General features: G+C 42.0%; 1 long non-coding RNA gene across 3 annotated transcripts; it reads right to left on the bottom strand.

Annotated features, from left to right (window-relative positions):
- Positions 1 to 256: 256 nt before the first annotated feature.
- LOC129049972 (uncharacterized) lies at positions 257 to 6,780 on the bottom strand. Of its 3 annotated transcripts, XR_008513448.2 has the most exons (5): positions 6,558 to 6,780; positions 3,271 to 3,363; positions 1,991 to 2,072; positions 1,246 to 1,434; positions 381 to 553 (listed from the first exon to the last, which is right to left on the bottom strand). It is a non-coding gene; the product is annotated as an uncharacterized LOC129049972 (long non-coding RNA). The 3 variants fall into 3 exon arrangements; XR_008513449.2 differs by lacking the exon at positions 3,271 to 3,363 and having other exon boundaries at positions 257 to 553; positions 6,558 to 6,775; XR_008513451.2 differs by lacking the exon at positions 6,558 to 6,780 and having other exon boundaries at positions 265 to 553; positions 3,271 to 3,692.
- Positions 6,781 to 15,513: the final 8,733 nt, after the last annotated feature.

The following is a 15,513-nucleotide window of genomic DNA, read 5'->3' as shown; positions in this document are numbered from 1 at the left end:
CGGAAATGATTGGTGAGCCAGATGCTGGGTATAGAGTGTCACGAGTTTTCGAATTTGATGAGAGCGACTCCTCTCTGGAAGAATTGAGGGTGACTCACAGGCTGGCAGGACTGTAGGAGCTGGGGAAGTGGGGGTCATGCTACCAGGCTGGGTCCCAAGAGCAGCAGAACCCCAGCACCGAGGAAACACAAAGGGCCAATCTCAGCATTACTGTAGTTAAGAGACATAATTCAAGTATTTTACACGAATCCAAAACAACTTTTTGAAACTCAGACGTTTTAATCTCACAGTCATTCAGTTTGGGACACGTAGCCTCATTGCAGAATCCTTTGGACCACATGGGACGTTATGACACAGGCTCGTGTGTACATAAGGGAGTGTGGTGTGCTGATCAACTTGAGGAGTGACAGTCTTGTGGCAGTGACTCAATCTTGGGCATGGTGGCTCATGTCTGTAATCCTAGCATGTGGGGAGCCTGAGGTGGGAGAATTGCTTGAAGCCAGGAGTTCAAGACCAACCTAGGCAACCTAGGCAACAAAGCAGACCTCTGTCTCTACAAAAATTGTACAACAATAATTAGCTGGTCATGGTGGTGCATGCCTGTGTCCCAGCTACTCAGGAGATCTAGGTGGGAGGACTACTTAAGCCCAGAAGTTTGAGGCTGCGTTGAGCTATGATCATGCCACTGCACTCCAGTCTGAGCCACAGAATGAGATTCCGTCTCTCAAAAACAAAAACCAAACAAAACATGTGAGTAGTGTGGGCGCTGCTAACTCTTTCTACACAGGTGACCTTTACACTAACAATGTCCTTATCCCAAAAAATGCATATATTAGTACTCTGACCCCCTAAATTGTTGTGCTGTTGTGAAAATAAAGGGAAGTAGACATAAACTTAGTGGGCTGCCTGACATTCAGGTGCTAATCAGTCAATGGTAACTTCTTTTGATACTGTTCTTTTAATTATTAGTTCGGTAGATGAAAGATATTCCAGAGCTATTTTATGAAGTTTTTTAATAAAGCAACTGCTTCATTAAAATTTTTCAGGGGAGATAAGTACAAGTGGTTTAGTTTTTTCTGGGGCATAAGATGTGCAGAAGGTGGTGGTGAGTGATGACTTCTGGGACAGGCCTTGTGGTACAAGTGGCTGTGAGTGGCAGGTGGCAGGGAGCAGAGGAATTGAGGCCCAGAGGACTTCACCCGTGCCACCCACCATGCACACTGGTCCTGCAGGGGCTCCTTGTACCTGCTAATTGCTTTCTGCTGAGACTGAAGCTGGATGGCTTTCACACAGGACTCACTCCTGTGGCCGGGCTCTGCACAGTTCCCTTCCCACTGGGCTTCTGGAACTCCATCCTTCCAAGCAAGGCAAGTGGCATGCAGTTGAGTGATGAGAGTGAAGACATTGCATCCTGACATGAGATGGCTTGGATTTCTAAAAAAAAAATTGATCATAAACCTCAATTCTTTGCTATTAGTGACTAAACACATATCTATCACCACACTGAGGTGGAAGCCTGCTGGTCAGGGCAAGAGGATCAGGCAGCTACACAAATGTGTCTGGGCCAAGGTATAGTAGAGGTAACAGGTGTTGCAGGTATGGTGGGGAGAAGGGTTGGAGATGGTTCAGAAGACGGAGAGACAATGACTGCATGGGAGGAACACTGACACTTCTGGAAACAGGTCATTTGAAATATTGAAGAGCTCATGGGATTTAAATGTGTGACTACGGTAAGAAAAGAAGAGGGTATGCCTGGTAGAAGAGCTGCTTAGTGTATAGAGTATTCACGGCAGACCAAGATGGATTCAGCTAGGATAATATAGAGGGCTGTGAATGTCCAGATGAGGCATTTGAAATTAAATTATTAGCTTTCCAAAGAAGAAGCACAATACTCTTAGGAGATGGTGGTGCTTTCAGCAGAGACTCTCAATAAGCAATTACAGATGAAAATAATGTTCACAGAATGGTCAAGCATCTTGCTCAAGCTCACCCAGACAGCCTTGCTCTCAGATCCACACTGCCGGGCACCATGTTCTGTTACCGAAGGAGCTCCCAGGATTCTGGAGAAGCTGCTGCAGGGAAGATAAAGAGTCAGGATGGGCTCGCTGGCCTCAGGGCAGACAGTGCTTCCAAGGCAGGTGCCCATGAGGAGCCTGGAAAGGCAAGTGGGAACTTGGGAGAGAACCCAGGGCAGAGGGTGGTCCATATATGCACCCTTTCCATGGTCTTGAACATTAAAGATTTGTTGATGGATGAGATCCTTGAGAGACAGAAGAGATGTGAGGAGAGAGCCCTGGGGGAATCCATCTCACCGAGTAGGAGCATGAGGCCTCAGAAGGTAGGACCCAGGCCTACAAAGCATTTTTCTGTGACTAGGGAGGGATGGGGAGGGCTTTGGAGAATGTACCAGACACACTGCATGGTCACTTGGTGGAGGAGAGGAGAGCTCTAGGGGTCACCACTGCTCACTCCATCTCCCAGGAGTATTGCACATGTTCACAGGTGTCATTCCTGGCACTAGGGATGCTGAGATGATACTACATGTTTATGTAGGAAAGGTTTGTGTTGACATGGATGCCTGGAGTCAAGCTTCCAATTTTGATTTACAAAATCACCACATTGAAGATTCCTGAGCCACACAGAACATAGCAGGAGGCCAGATATGCTGTTTGGCTTTGGGGATTGAGTGTGACAGGAAGGCTCTAGCTCCAAGGCTCACCCACACCATAGGGCCTCTGCTCCCACCTGGCATGAGTCAGAGCTAAAGCCAAGGGGTACTTTGCCCACTCACTGTGCCTAATGGTTCCCTAGGCCTCATAGGCAGGTTGGGCTAATGCCAGAATTCAATGCCTCCCTGCATAGGTTCATGGGGGTGGACAGACCTTGGAGGGCCAAGCGAAGGGACTGTGGGAGTTTTAGGAGGTAATGACCAACAGCCCAATGTTGCAGAGAAGTTAAGAGGATGAACACATGAGGGGGAACCACGTGATTTCTCGTGTGAAAGTTTGGTGACTATATCTATTCTCCTCTTTTTCCTGGTGAGAAGAAAGATTCCATAGCCCAGCAAAAAAAGCCTATTCTCTAGCCTTTTCAGCACATAGGTGTGGTCATTTAAGTTCTGACCAAAGAGATGTAAGAGAGAGTGTTATGTGGGACTCCTTAGATGTATGTTGCTATGGGCTGAACTGTGCATATTCTCACTCCCCACCAAATTCATATATTGAAGTCCTAACACCCAATACCTCAGAATGTGGCTTTTTATTTATTTACCTTTTTTTCTTCTTTTTTTTGAGATGGAGTCTTGCACTGTGACCTAGGCTACAGTGCAGTGGCAAAATCTTGGCTTACTGCGACCTCTGCCTCCTGGGTTCAAGCAATTCTCATGCCTCAGCCTCCCAAGTAGCTGGGATTACAGACACCCACCACCATGCCTAGCTAATAGCTAATTTTTCTATTTTTAGTAGAGACAGGGTTTCACCATGTTGGTCAGGCTGGTCTTGAACTCCTGACCTCGGTGATCCACCTGCCTCAGCCTCCCAAAGTGCTGGGATTGCAGGTATGAGACACCACGCTCAGCCAGAATGTGGCTTTTTAAAGATAAGAGTCTTTAAAAAGGTAATTAAGTTAAAGTAAGAAGGCGTTACAGTGGGTTCTAATTCAATATGACTGGCAACCTTATAATAGGAAGATTTGATCACAGACATACATAGAGGAAAACACAGCAAAAAATGTAGCCATTACAAGCCTGGGAGAGACACCTCAGAAGAAACCAACCCTACCTATACCTTGATCTTGGATCTCTAGCCTCCAGGACTGTGGAGCAATGAATTTCTGTTTTTTAAGCCACTGGGATTTGCCATGCTATGTTACAGCAGCCCTTAGGAGAGAATCCAAATGCTTGAAGGGGACTGGCCCAGCCAAGAGGTTACTCATGACCTGTCCTCCCTTCCTTCTTTCCACATGTGTGAGCCTGTTTTCTGTTGCATGTAACATAATACCAGAATCTGGGTAATTTATAAAGAAAATGCTTTTTTTTTTTTTTTATAGTGCTCGAGGCTGAGAAGTCCCAGGTCAAGAGGCTGCATCTGGTGAGGGCATTCTTGCTGGTGGGGACTCTGCAAAGTCCTGAGGTGATGCAGGGCATCACATGGCCTGGGGGGCTGGGTGTGCCAGGTCAGGTCTCTCTTCTATTTCTTATGAATCCTCCAGGTCCCCTCCCATGATAACCCATTCATTAATCCATCAATTCATTAATCCATAAACCAATTCATCCATTCATGAGGACAGAGCCCTCATGATCCATCACCTCTTAAAAGACCCACTGCTCAATAATACCACGTTGGGGACCAAGTTTCAACATGAGTTTTGGGAGGGGACATTCAAATCATGAAACCACCTTTTCTTTGTTCCTTTACTCTTCCTCCTTCCCTCTCTCCCTTCTGTCCTTTCTTTCTTTTTCTTTCCTGTGGTCTAATAAGCAAGCACAAAGGCTGGTGTGCAGCAGCCATCCTGTCCCCTGAGGGGGCCTCCAAGATGAAAGGCACATGAAGGCAACAGTGGAGCAGGAAGGGGAAGAAGCCCAGGCTCCTTCTGATATCATTGGGCCCCAGATGGCCACCTCCTGACTTATTTATGTATGTGAAGCAATCTCTATGTGTGTTAATGTTCATGAGAGGCTTCAATGTATGTCCCCACAGAAAAAAAAACAGATGTTCAAGTCCTAAAGTCTGGTCTCCATGAATATGACTTTATTTGAAATTAGGGCATTGACCAATACAATCTCATTGAGATGGGGTTGTGAGAGTGGTCCCTAATTCAGTATGACTGTATTCTTATAGAAAGAAGGGAATTTGAAGGCAGACACACACAGGAAGGGGAACACATTTAGAAGATAGAGGTAGAGATTAGATTTGTGCAATGGCAAGCCAGGAAATACCAACAGTTGATGACGCTATGGTGTGAAGATTTGTCTCCTCCAAAACTCATGTTGAAATTTAATCCCCAAGGTAGCAGTATGGAGAGGTAGAGCCTTGAAGAAGTGATTGGTCTGCCCTCATGAATGGATTAATCCATTGATGGATTAATGGGTTAATGGATTATCATAGGAGGGGAACGGGTGGCTTTATATTAGGAGGAAGAGATACCTGGGCTAACATGCTCCACTTCCTCATCATGTGATGTCCTGTGCTACCATGAGACTCTACAGAGTTCCCAGCAGCAAGAAGGCCCTGAGCAGATATGGCCCTCTGACCTTGGACTTCTCAGCCTCCGTGACTGTAAGAAATAGATGCCTTTTCTTTTTAAATTACCCAGTTTCAAGTATCCTGTTGCAAACAACAGAAAAACGACTAAGATATCTGGTAACAACTGGAAGTAAAGAGAGAAAGCATGGCCCTGCCAAGACCTTGCCTTCTGACTTCCACCCTCTAGAACTATGGGAGAAGAAATTGCTGTTGTTTTGAGCCACCCAGTTTATGACCTACTTTGTTATGGCTGCCCTAGGAAGCTAATGCATTCTCAAACTTCTGTCTCCTTTGACTAGCAGGTAAACCAAATTCCTAACAAAAGGCCACTGGGAAGCCTGCATCTAGCAGTTTTATAAGAACAATAAGGGCAGGATCCAAACTGGAAGGTAACAAAGGAGTAGCTGAGGAGGAAGTGGCTACAGAGTAGACTCTTGTTTTAAGGTCCTTAGGAAAGATGTTTAATTTCTCTAAGTCTCAGTTTTCTCATCCCTAGCATGGAGATAACAACAGCACATAGGTTTGTGGTTAAGCAAAATAAATGAGTGATTGCCTGTTAAGTGCTAAGCACCAGGCAGGAAAACAAATAAGCAGTCTCACATTAAATAAATGGAAATAATATTTTAAAGATATAAATGCTTAATATACATTGTAGATTTAAATGGCTTCTATTAATATGTTCAGTAATTCACCCTTTCTTAGTCCTTAGTACCAGGGTTGTGTTCTGGAAGAAAAGGACACCATTCCTGCTATTCAGAAATTAATAGATGAATGCAGTCACTGCTTCTGCTACTAATAACAATCCTACCTCCCTAAGTACGGAAAAGGCAACCCAGAGAGCTGACTTAGGATGAGAACATCAATTGGCCACCTATCAAGAAGGGGGACGGCCCAACTCCTCAGCTGTGAATCTGACTATTCTGTGATGAAAACAGAATAGAAATAGACAATAAGAACCTAAAATTAAGATATTTTTCAATTCAAAAGTGAAAAAAGAGATAAGGAAAGTATTTTTTAATTGGAAAGCATTATTATTTAAAAGCATTGTCAGAAATAATTAGGGAGTGGAGAAGCTGTTCAGCCAAGATCAAGGGTTTGCATACATGACTCTTTGATCACAGAGGTTTTGAGTGAGTCATAAAATATTTACAGTGCAGCAGCCACTGGACAATGCCTAAGACAAAATCTAATTATATCCTCAAGCCAAAGGGTCACCACCTGATGATGGGACCCCGCAGGGCCCAGAACCAGGGCTCCGATGCCCACGTTAGTGTGTGCCCATTGTGTCCTATTGCCCCTAGGTCCAGGGCTCACCAAATTCCTCAAGAAAGGTCGAGGTTCAGGGATTCCACTTTCCCCATGGCATCCAACTCTCCCACCTTCCAGCTGGCCCTAGAATCTGCCATCTTTCTTGTCTATATACTACATCATGATTTTTCAGAGTTGCTTGCAAAGAGTATATAAATATCACATAGCACACAATTCAGAGGGTTTGGCTGGTGACTGAGCTGTACCTGAAGAGACCTAGAATCTGGGGAGGTAGGACATGCCCCTCTCACTTTGTGCTCTCAGGCTTTGTGACCTCACCCATCTCCCCACTGATACTCTGAGCCCTTTAAAGGATAGCCTCTCACCTCTATATCCAGCACTTTCTGCAGGTCTGGCTCAATGAATATTCATAAATGAATGCACGGAATTTGAATGAATATGTAAGTGGTGGGGGTAAAAAATACCTAGAGAGGAAAGACTAGTTTGGGACATAGAAGATGTCATTCATAGGGTGACACATGAGTAGATCCTGAGGATGCTGAAGAGTTCCCTAAGCAAGGGAAGTGGGGCAGACTTGGAGACGGAAAAGCATTGTATGCAGGGCTGCTCCTCGCTCTGCTGAGGAAGGGTGAGAAGTTCAGGCTCCTGAGGAGTAAGGGGCAGGCATGGATTTGCCTGAGACAAGTCTGGATGTTAGATCTGCCTAGACCAGGAATGAGAGGGCCTCCCTGTTGGAGAACTTGGCATCTCTCTGGAGGGAGGCTGAGCATGAAGGATGGATCTGGGGAACAGGATGACAGTAACTGATTTGAGGTCTAGAAAAACCACGAGTGGGTTACCAATAGATGGAGGACAGCAGGCCAGGAAATCAAGAGACCAGGTGAAAAACGCGAGTCTTGACCCAAGAGGGTGAACTTTGGACAGAAAGGGGAAGGGGTCTAAAAGGCATTTTCCAGACACAATTTTTGACTCACATGGGAAGTGAGGAAAAGGTTTTAACCTCAGAGTCTGGGCAGATAATGATGCTCATTTTTGAGACAGGTGGTACTAAAGACGACAGAGCAGAGAGGGGAGCTGAGGGTTCATTCTGGATTTGTCAAGTTCACGTCACCTGAGGGACATCCCAGTGAGAATATCCTACTCAAGGGCTTTAAATTATAAAGTCAGAACTTTGGGATTCAACAATACCTGTAAAGAAGATCTGCAGGTCATCACGGAACCATGACTATATTTCAATATTGCTTTGAATAAAGGGATGCTGATGTTGTGCACTGGAGCTTACCATGTGAAAATCAATTTTCCACACTTTGGAGTTCACAACACACATTCACAACCTTCCACTCATTAACATCCCTACCACCACCACCACCATCCCTGCTTATGGCATAGACGACCAAGATTAGAAATATGATTTAGCCAATCTGAGAATGACCAAAGTAGGCAGGTTGTTCTAGGATCATGTAACTAAAAGCGGTGCCTCTTGGACTGATGGTCTCAAGTCCAGTTTCAATCTCCTCCCATCCTAGTGTTTTGACCATTGAACCTACTATATGCTAAGCTTTAAAACTCCCATGAGATGTGTTGGTGGAGTCCCTAATGCAAAGGGCATTGGATACTTTGCCTGAGCACAGCTCAGAAGAGAAGCTGGAGATTATAGCTGTGGGGCTTTCAAAGCCATCTCCGCAGAGGGAAGGCTGAGCGAGAGTATCTTCAGGGGCAACACAAGATTTCTGTGCATCTGAATAGGGTGAAGCAGGGACTGGAGGCATCTGAAAGCTGAATGCATGTGCATTAGAACTAGACTTGAGTTCAAGTCCTGGCTTCAGCACTTATTTATTTATTTGTTTATTTATTTATTTATTTATTTTTTTGAGATGGAGTTTTGCTCTTGTTGCCAGGCTGGAGGGCAATGGCGCCATCTCTGCTCACTGCACCTCTGCCTTCCAGGTTCAAGCAATTCTCCTGCCTCAGCCTCCTGAGTAGCTGGGGTTACAGGCACCTGCCACCACGCCCGGCTAATTTTTGTATTGTTGGCCAGGCTGGTCTCAAACTCCTGACCTCAGGTGATCCACCCACCTCAGTCTTGGTTAAATGGAAGGATTGGTGGATCTTGACTGCTGGGCTGTTACACAAACAAAGTGTAATTCTGCACATGGAGACTGCACCATACTGACTGATATTGGTAAGTGTTTAGTAAATTCATGTGGTCAGATGGGGAAAGCCAGTTTGTTCATGTTCTTTGTCATAGAATTGCTTTCTCATGGGTCTTGCCCTTTTCTGTGCCCTTGAAGACACAGGGCTTTGCACCAGATGCCTGACAGCTAGTAAATGTTCAAGAAAAGAAAAACAATCCCAGGCAGTAAATCAAAGGATAGTTTCTAATAAGAGAAACAACAGAACAAAGAATACAGGAAACATCTGAAAGATCCAGAACCATAACATAAAATAACAGTGTGTCTGGACCTATAAATAATAACTTGTGCTATGGGGGAGAAATGGTTCCCTTTTGATAGGTTTGTAAAACCAGATGAAGGAAGCAGAGGAACACGTGAACTTCCATCTCTTGAAATTGGCACTCACCAAAGGAATGCAGATGAGCACAGTTACCCAACTATAATGTAGATTGAGAAACAGCCTAAATGTAATAAAATTGATGATGCCTAATTGTCCAGGGGTTTAGTCCACAGGGTACAAAGTGGAAAGGGTGTGGTCTGATTCTGCAGCACCATTAATTAATTGAGAGCAGGTTAATGAGGTTTGCCAAGAATATCCTAAATCATAATGGCCTGGGAGCATGATCAAAGTGAAAAGCATAATACAGGGAACTCATCAAAACTAGAATTATGAGTTAAAAATGAGATGCATCTTGGAAATAATGCGAACAAAAGTATCTGGAGAAAAATGATCAGAAACAACCAGAGAATGCAGTAGGGGGCTCCAACAAGAAAAGCAATGGAAATGGAAAGACAGTAACAGATTAAATATAGGAAGAACAGAATGGGCTGCATGAGCTGGAAAAGGTTAAGGTAATGAGTACTCTGCTGCCAAGTATAACTGTTATGAACTCAGGAAGGTGTGGCTCTGCCTTTCTAGCTGGTTGCATCTCAGAGAAAGATGGAGGTGATGGTTGTGGATATGAAGAGGTCCTAACACATGGGACCTGTGTTAGCTCCAGTAACCTTGAACTTGCTACCTGCACTCCTCATGCCTCAGTGTCTTTGCCTGCAAAGTGCAAATAAAAATAACAACCACCTCCATGCTGCAGGGTTCTTGTGAGGAATAAATGACTAAAGATGGGAAAAAATTGAAAATTGTAACTGAAAATTGTAAAGGGTTTTGCAAACAACAGTCATGGGTTCAAACAAACCAAAACTAATAAAAAAAGTTCTATAGATACATTGACTTCATTGATTTACCTGTCAAAGTGAGATTTTTTTAGTCCTCTGGAGTTTTCCTCTGGAGTGAGAATTAAATTTGTTGATACCTGTGAAATATGTATAACATACATACATATGTATACAAGAAATACACAAAATTACATTTCACATATATACATGAAATAATGACATATATTTCACATGACATGTACAGAAAAGTATCTGGCAATAGAAAATGTTTGAGACATGTTAATGACTTTTACACAATGTGTCACTGCTTCTTTGTAAATCAGTTTCTCTCACTAGAATGCACTAGAATGTGCACTCCTTGAGGATCAAAGCCACCTTATCTATGCTTTATATTTCAGTACAAAACACTGTGTTTGACACCCAGAGATATCTCTGATTGAAAGGTCAACAATGATAATGACAGTTAATATTTACTAATGCTTACTTTGCATGAGGGATTATGTTAGCTACTTTACCTTTCTTAATTATCACGAAATCATTTGAATTAGGTATTACCATGTGTCTTATTTTACTGATGAAGAAGCAGGTACAGAGAAGTGACATGAAATTCCTAAATTACACAGTAAGAGGTGGAGCAGAGATGAAGTCCATGCCAGGCTTCGTACCACGCCACAGTCTGGTCTTCTCGCACTAAAAAGAAGGAATAGAAGCATGGATGAACAAGTGAAAGGAGGAATGAAAGCATGAGTGAATGAGTGAGTGGCAGGACAATTATCTAACATGTTGTAGCAATGGATAATGTTTATATATGCACAGAAGTCAACACCCAGAAAGCTAGCTGGGAAAGTGGGCTCCTTGGATCCTCTCATAATTTTCTTGGGCCTCATTTGAATTTCTTTCTATATATATATGTTTTTTAAGTTCTGGGATACATGTGCAGAACTTGCAGGTTTGTTACATAGGTATACACATGCCATGGTGGTTTGCTGCACCCATCAACCGGTCATCTTCATTAGGTATTTCTCCTAATGCTATCCCTCCCCTAGGCCCCCACACCCTGACAGGCCCCAGTGTGTGATGTTCCCCTCCCTGTGTCCATGTGTTCTCATTTTCCATCTCCCACTTATGAGTGAGAACATGTAGTGTTTGGTCTTTTGTTCCTGTGTTAGTTTGCTGAGAATGATGGTTTCCAGTTTCACCCATGTCCCTGCAAAGGACATAAGCTCATCCTTTTTTATGGCTGCATAATATTCCATAGTGCATATGTGCCACATTTTCTTTACCTCATCTATCATTGATAGGCATTTGGGTTGGTTCCTAGTCTTTGCTATTGTGAATAGTGCTGCAATAGACATATGTGTGCATGTGTCTTTATAGTAGAATGTTTTGTAAATCTTTGGGTATATACCCAGTAATGGGATTGCTGGGTCAAATGGTATTTCTGGTTCTAGATCCTTGAGGATTTGCCACACTGTCTTCAATAATGGTTGAACTAATTTACACTCTCACAAACAGTGTAAAAGTGTCCCTATTTCTCCACATCCTCTCCAGCATCTGTTGTTTCCTGACATTTTAATGATCACATTATAACTGGCATGAGTTGGTATCTCATTGTGGTTTTGATTTGCATTTCTCTAATGACCAGTGATGATGAGCTTTTTTTCATGTTTGTTGGCTACACAAATATCTTCTTTTGAGAAGTGTCTGTTCATATCCTTCACCCCCTTTTTGATGGGGTTTTTTTTTTCTTGTCAATTTGTTTAAGTTCCTTGTCAATTTGTTTAAGTTCCTTGTAGATTCTGGATATTAGCCCTTTGTCAAATGGACAGATTGCAAAACTTTTCTCCCATTCTGTATGTTGCCTGTTCACTCTGATGATAGTTTCTTTTGCTGTGCAGAAGCTCTTTAATTTAATTAGATCCCATTTGCCAATTTTGGCTTTTATTGCCATTGCTTTTGGTATTTTAGTCAGGAAGTCTTTGCCCATGAATGGTATTGCCTAGGTTTTCTTCTAGGGTTTTTACGGTTTTAGGTTTTACATTTAAGTCTTTAATCCATCTTGTGTTAATTTTTGTATAAGATGTAAGGAAGGGGTCCAGTTTCAGTTTTCTGCATATGGCTAGCCAGTTTTCTCAACACTATGTATTAAATAAGGAATCCTTTCCGCATTGCTTGTTTTTGTCAGGTTTGTCAAAGATCAGATGGTTGTAGATGTGTGGCATTATTTCTGAGGCCTCTGTTCTGTCCTTTGGTCTATATATCTCTTTTGGTACCAGTACCATGCTGCTTTGGTTACTGTAGCCTTGTAGTACAGTTTGAAGACAGGTAGCGTGATGCCTCCAGCTTTGTTCTTTTTGCTTAGGATTGTCTTAGCTATGCAGGCTCTTTTTTATTTCCATATGAAATTTAAAGTAGTTTTTTCCAATTCTGTGAAGAAAGTCAATGGTAGCTTGATGGGGATAGCATTAAATCTATAAATTACTTTGGGCACTTTGGCAATTTTCACAATACTGATTCTTCCTATCCATGAGGATGGAATGTTTGTCTATTTGTTTGTGTCCTCTCTTATTTCCTTGAGCAGTGGTTTGTAGTTCTCCTTCAAGAGGTACTTCACTTCCCTTTTAAGTTGTATTCCTAGGTATTTTATTCTCTTTGTAGCAATTGTGAATGGCAGTTCACTCATAATTTGGATCTCTATTATTGGTGTATAGGAATGCTTGTGATTTTTGCACATTGATTTTGTATCCTGAGACTGCTGAAGTTGCTTATCAGCTTAAGGAGATTTTAGGCTGAGACGATGGGGTTTTCTAACTATACAATCATGTCATCTGCAAACAGAGACAATTTGACTTGCTGTCTTCCTATTTGAATACCCTTTATTTCTTTCTCTTCCCTGATTGCCCTGGCCAATACTATGTTGAATAGGAATGGTGAGAGAAGGCATCCTTGTCTTCTGCTGGTTTTCAAAGGGAATGCTTCTCAGCTTTTGACCATTCAGTATGATATTGCCTGTGGGTTTGTCATAAACAGCTCTTATTATTTTGAGATACATTTTATCAATACCTAGTTTATTGAGAATTTTTATCATGAAGTGGTGTTGACTTTTATCGAAGGCCCTTTCTGCATCTATTAAGATAATCATTTGCTTTTTGTCATTGGTTCTGTTTATGTGATGAATTACATTTATTGATTTGTGTATGTTGAGCCAGCCTTCCATCCCAGGGATGAAGCTGACTTGATCATGGTGGATAAGCTTTTTGATGTGCTGCTGGATTCGGTTTGCCAGTAGTTTATTGAGGATTTTCACATCGACATTCTTCAGGGATATTGGCCTGAAATTATCTTTTTTTGTTGTGTCTCTGCTGTGAATCTGTCTGGTCCTGGGCTTTTGTTCATTGGTAGGCCACTAATTACTGCCTCAATTTCAGAACTTGTTATTGGTCTATTCAGGGATTCAACTTCTTCCTGGTTTAGTCTTGGGAGAGTGTATGTGTCCAGGAGTTTTGGTATCAGGGTGATGCTGGCCTCATAAAATGAGTTATGGAAGAGTCCCTCTTTTTCTATTGTTTGGAATAGTTTCAGAAGGAATGGTACCAACTCCTCTTTGTACCCCTGGTAGAATTCAGCTGTGAATCTGTCTGGTCCTGGGCTTTTGTTGGTTGGTAGGCTATTAATTACTGCCTCAATTTCAGAACTTGTTATTGGTCTATTCAGGGATTCAACTTCTTCCTGGTTTAGTCTTGGGAGGGTGTATGTGTCCAGGAGTTTATCCATTTCTTCTAGATTTTCTAGCTTATTTGCATATAGGTGTTTATAGTATTCTCTGATGGTAGTTTGTATTTCTGTGGGATCAGTGGTGATATCCCCTTTATCACTTTTTATTGTGTCTATTTGATTCTTTTCTCTTTTCTTCTTCATTAGTCTGGTTACCAGTCTATCTACCTTGTTTATCTTTTCGAAAAACCAGCTCCTGGATTCACTTATTTTTTTGGAGGGTTTTTCGTGTCTCTGTCTCCTTCAGTTCTGCTCTGATCTTAGTTATTTCTTGTCTTCTGCTAGCTTTTGAATTTGTTTGCTCTTGCTTGTCTAGTTCTTTTAATTGTGATGTTAGAGTGTCGATTTTAGATCTTTCCTGCTTTCTCTTATGGGCATTTAGAGCTATAAATTTCCCTCTAAACACTGCTTTAGCTGTGTCCCAGAGATTCTGGTACATTGTGTCCTTGTTCTCATTGGTTTCAAAGAACTTACTTATTTCTTCAGTAATTTCGTTATTTACCCAGTAATCATTCAGGAGCAGATTGTTCAGTTTCCATGTAGTTGTGTGGTTTTGAGTCAGTTTCTTAATCCTGAGTTCTAATTTGATTGCACTGTGGTCTGAGAGACTGTTTTTTATTATTTCAATTCTTTTGCATTTGCTGAGGACTGTTTTACTTCCAATTATGTGGTCAATTTTAGAATAAGTGCAATGTGGCACTGAGAAGAATGTATATTCTGTTCATTTGGGGTGGAGAGTTCTGCAGATGTCTATTAGTTCCACTTGATCCAGAGCTGAGTTCAAGTCCTGAATACCCTTGTTGATTTTCTGTCTCATGGATCTGTCTAATATTGACAGTGGGGTGTTAAAGTCTCCCATTATTATTGTGTGGGAGTCTAAGTCTCTTTGTAGGTCTCTAAGAACTTGCTTTATGAATCTGGGTGCTCCTGTATTGGGTGCATATATATTTAGGATAGTTAGCTCTTCTTGTTGCATTGATTCCTTTACCATTATATAATGCCCTTGTTTGTCTTTTTTGATCTTTGTTAGTTTAAAGTCTGTTTTGTCAGAGACTAGGATTGCAACTCCTGATCTCTTTTCTTTTTCTTTCTTTTTTTTTTTGTTTCCTTTCCATTTGCTTGGCAAAATTTCCTCCATCTCTTTATTTTGAGCCTATGTGTGTCTTTGCATCTGAGATGAGTCTCCTGAATACAGCACACCAATGGGTCTTGATTCTTTATCCAATTTGCCAGACTGTGTCTTTTAATTGGGGCATTTAGCCCATTTAGATTTAAGGTTAATATTATTATCTGTGAATTTGATCCCGTCATTATGATGCTAGCTGGTTATTTTGCCCGTTCGTTGATGCAGTTTCTTCATAGTATTGATAGTCTTTAGAATTTGGTGTATTTTTGCAGTGGATGGTACCAGTTTTTCCTTTCTATATTTAGTGCTTCCTTCAAGAGCTTGTAAGACAGGCCTGGTGGTGACAAAATCTCTCAGCATTTTGCTTGTCTGTAAATGATTTTATTTCTCCTTCACTTATGAAGCTTAGTTTGGCTGGATATGAAATTCTGGGTTGAAAATTCTTTCCTTTAAGAATGTTGAATATTGGTCCCCACTCTCTTCTGGCTTATAGGGTTTCTGCAGAGAGATCCGCTGTTAGTCTGATGGGCTTCCCTTTGTGGGTAACCCGACCTTTCTCTCTGGCTTCCCTTAACATTGTTTCCTTCATTTCAACCTTGGTGAATCTGAAGATTATGTGTATTGGGGTTGCTCTTCTTGAGGAGTATCTTTGTGGTGTTCTCTGTATTTCCTGAATTTGAATGTTGGCCTGTCTTGCTAGGCTGGGAAAGTTCTCCTGGATAATATCCTGAAGAGTGTTTTCCAACTTGGTTGC

Source organism: Pongo abelii, chromosome 15 (genome assembly GCF_028885655.2).
Source record: "Pongo abelii isolate AG06213 chromosome 15, NHGRI_mPonAbe1-v2.0_pri, whole genome shotgun sequence".
In the NCBI taxonomy this organism is placed as follows: Eukaryota; Metazoa; Chordata; class Mammalia; order Primates; family Hominidae; genus Pongo; species Pongo abelii.
Note: the sequence above shows the minus strand (reverse complement) of the source record. Positions and strands in the feature narration are given on the sequence as shown.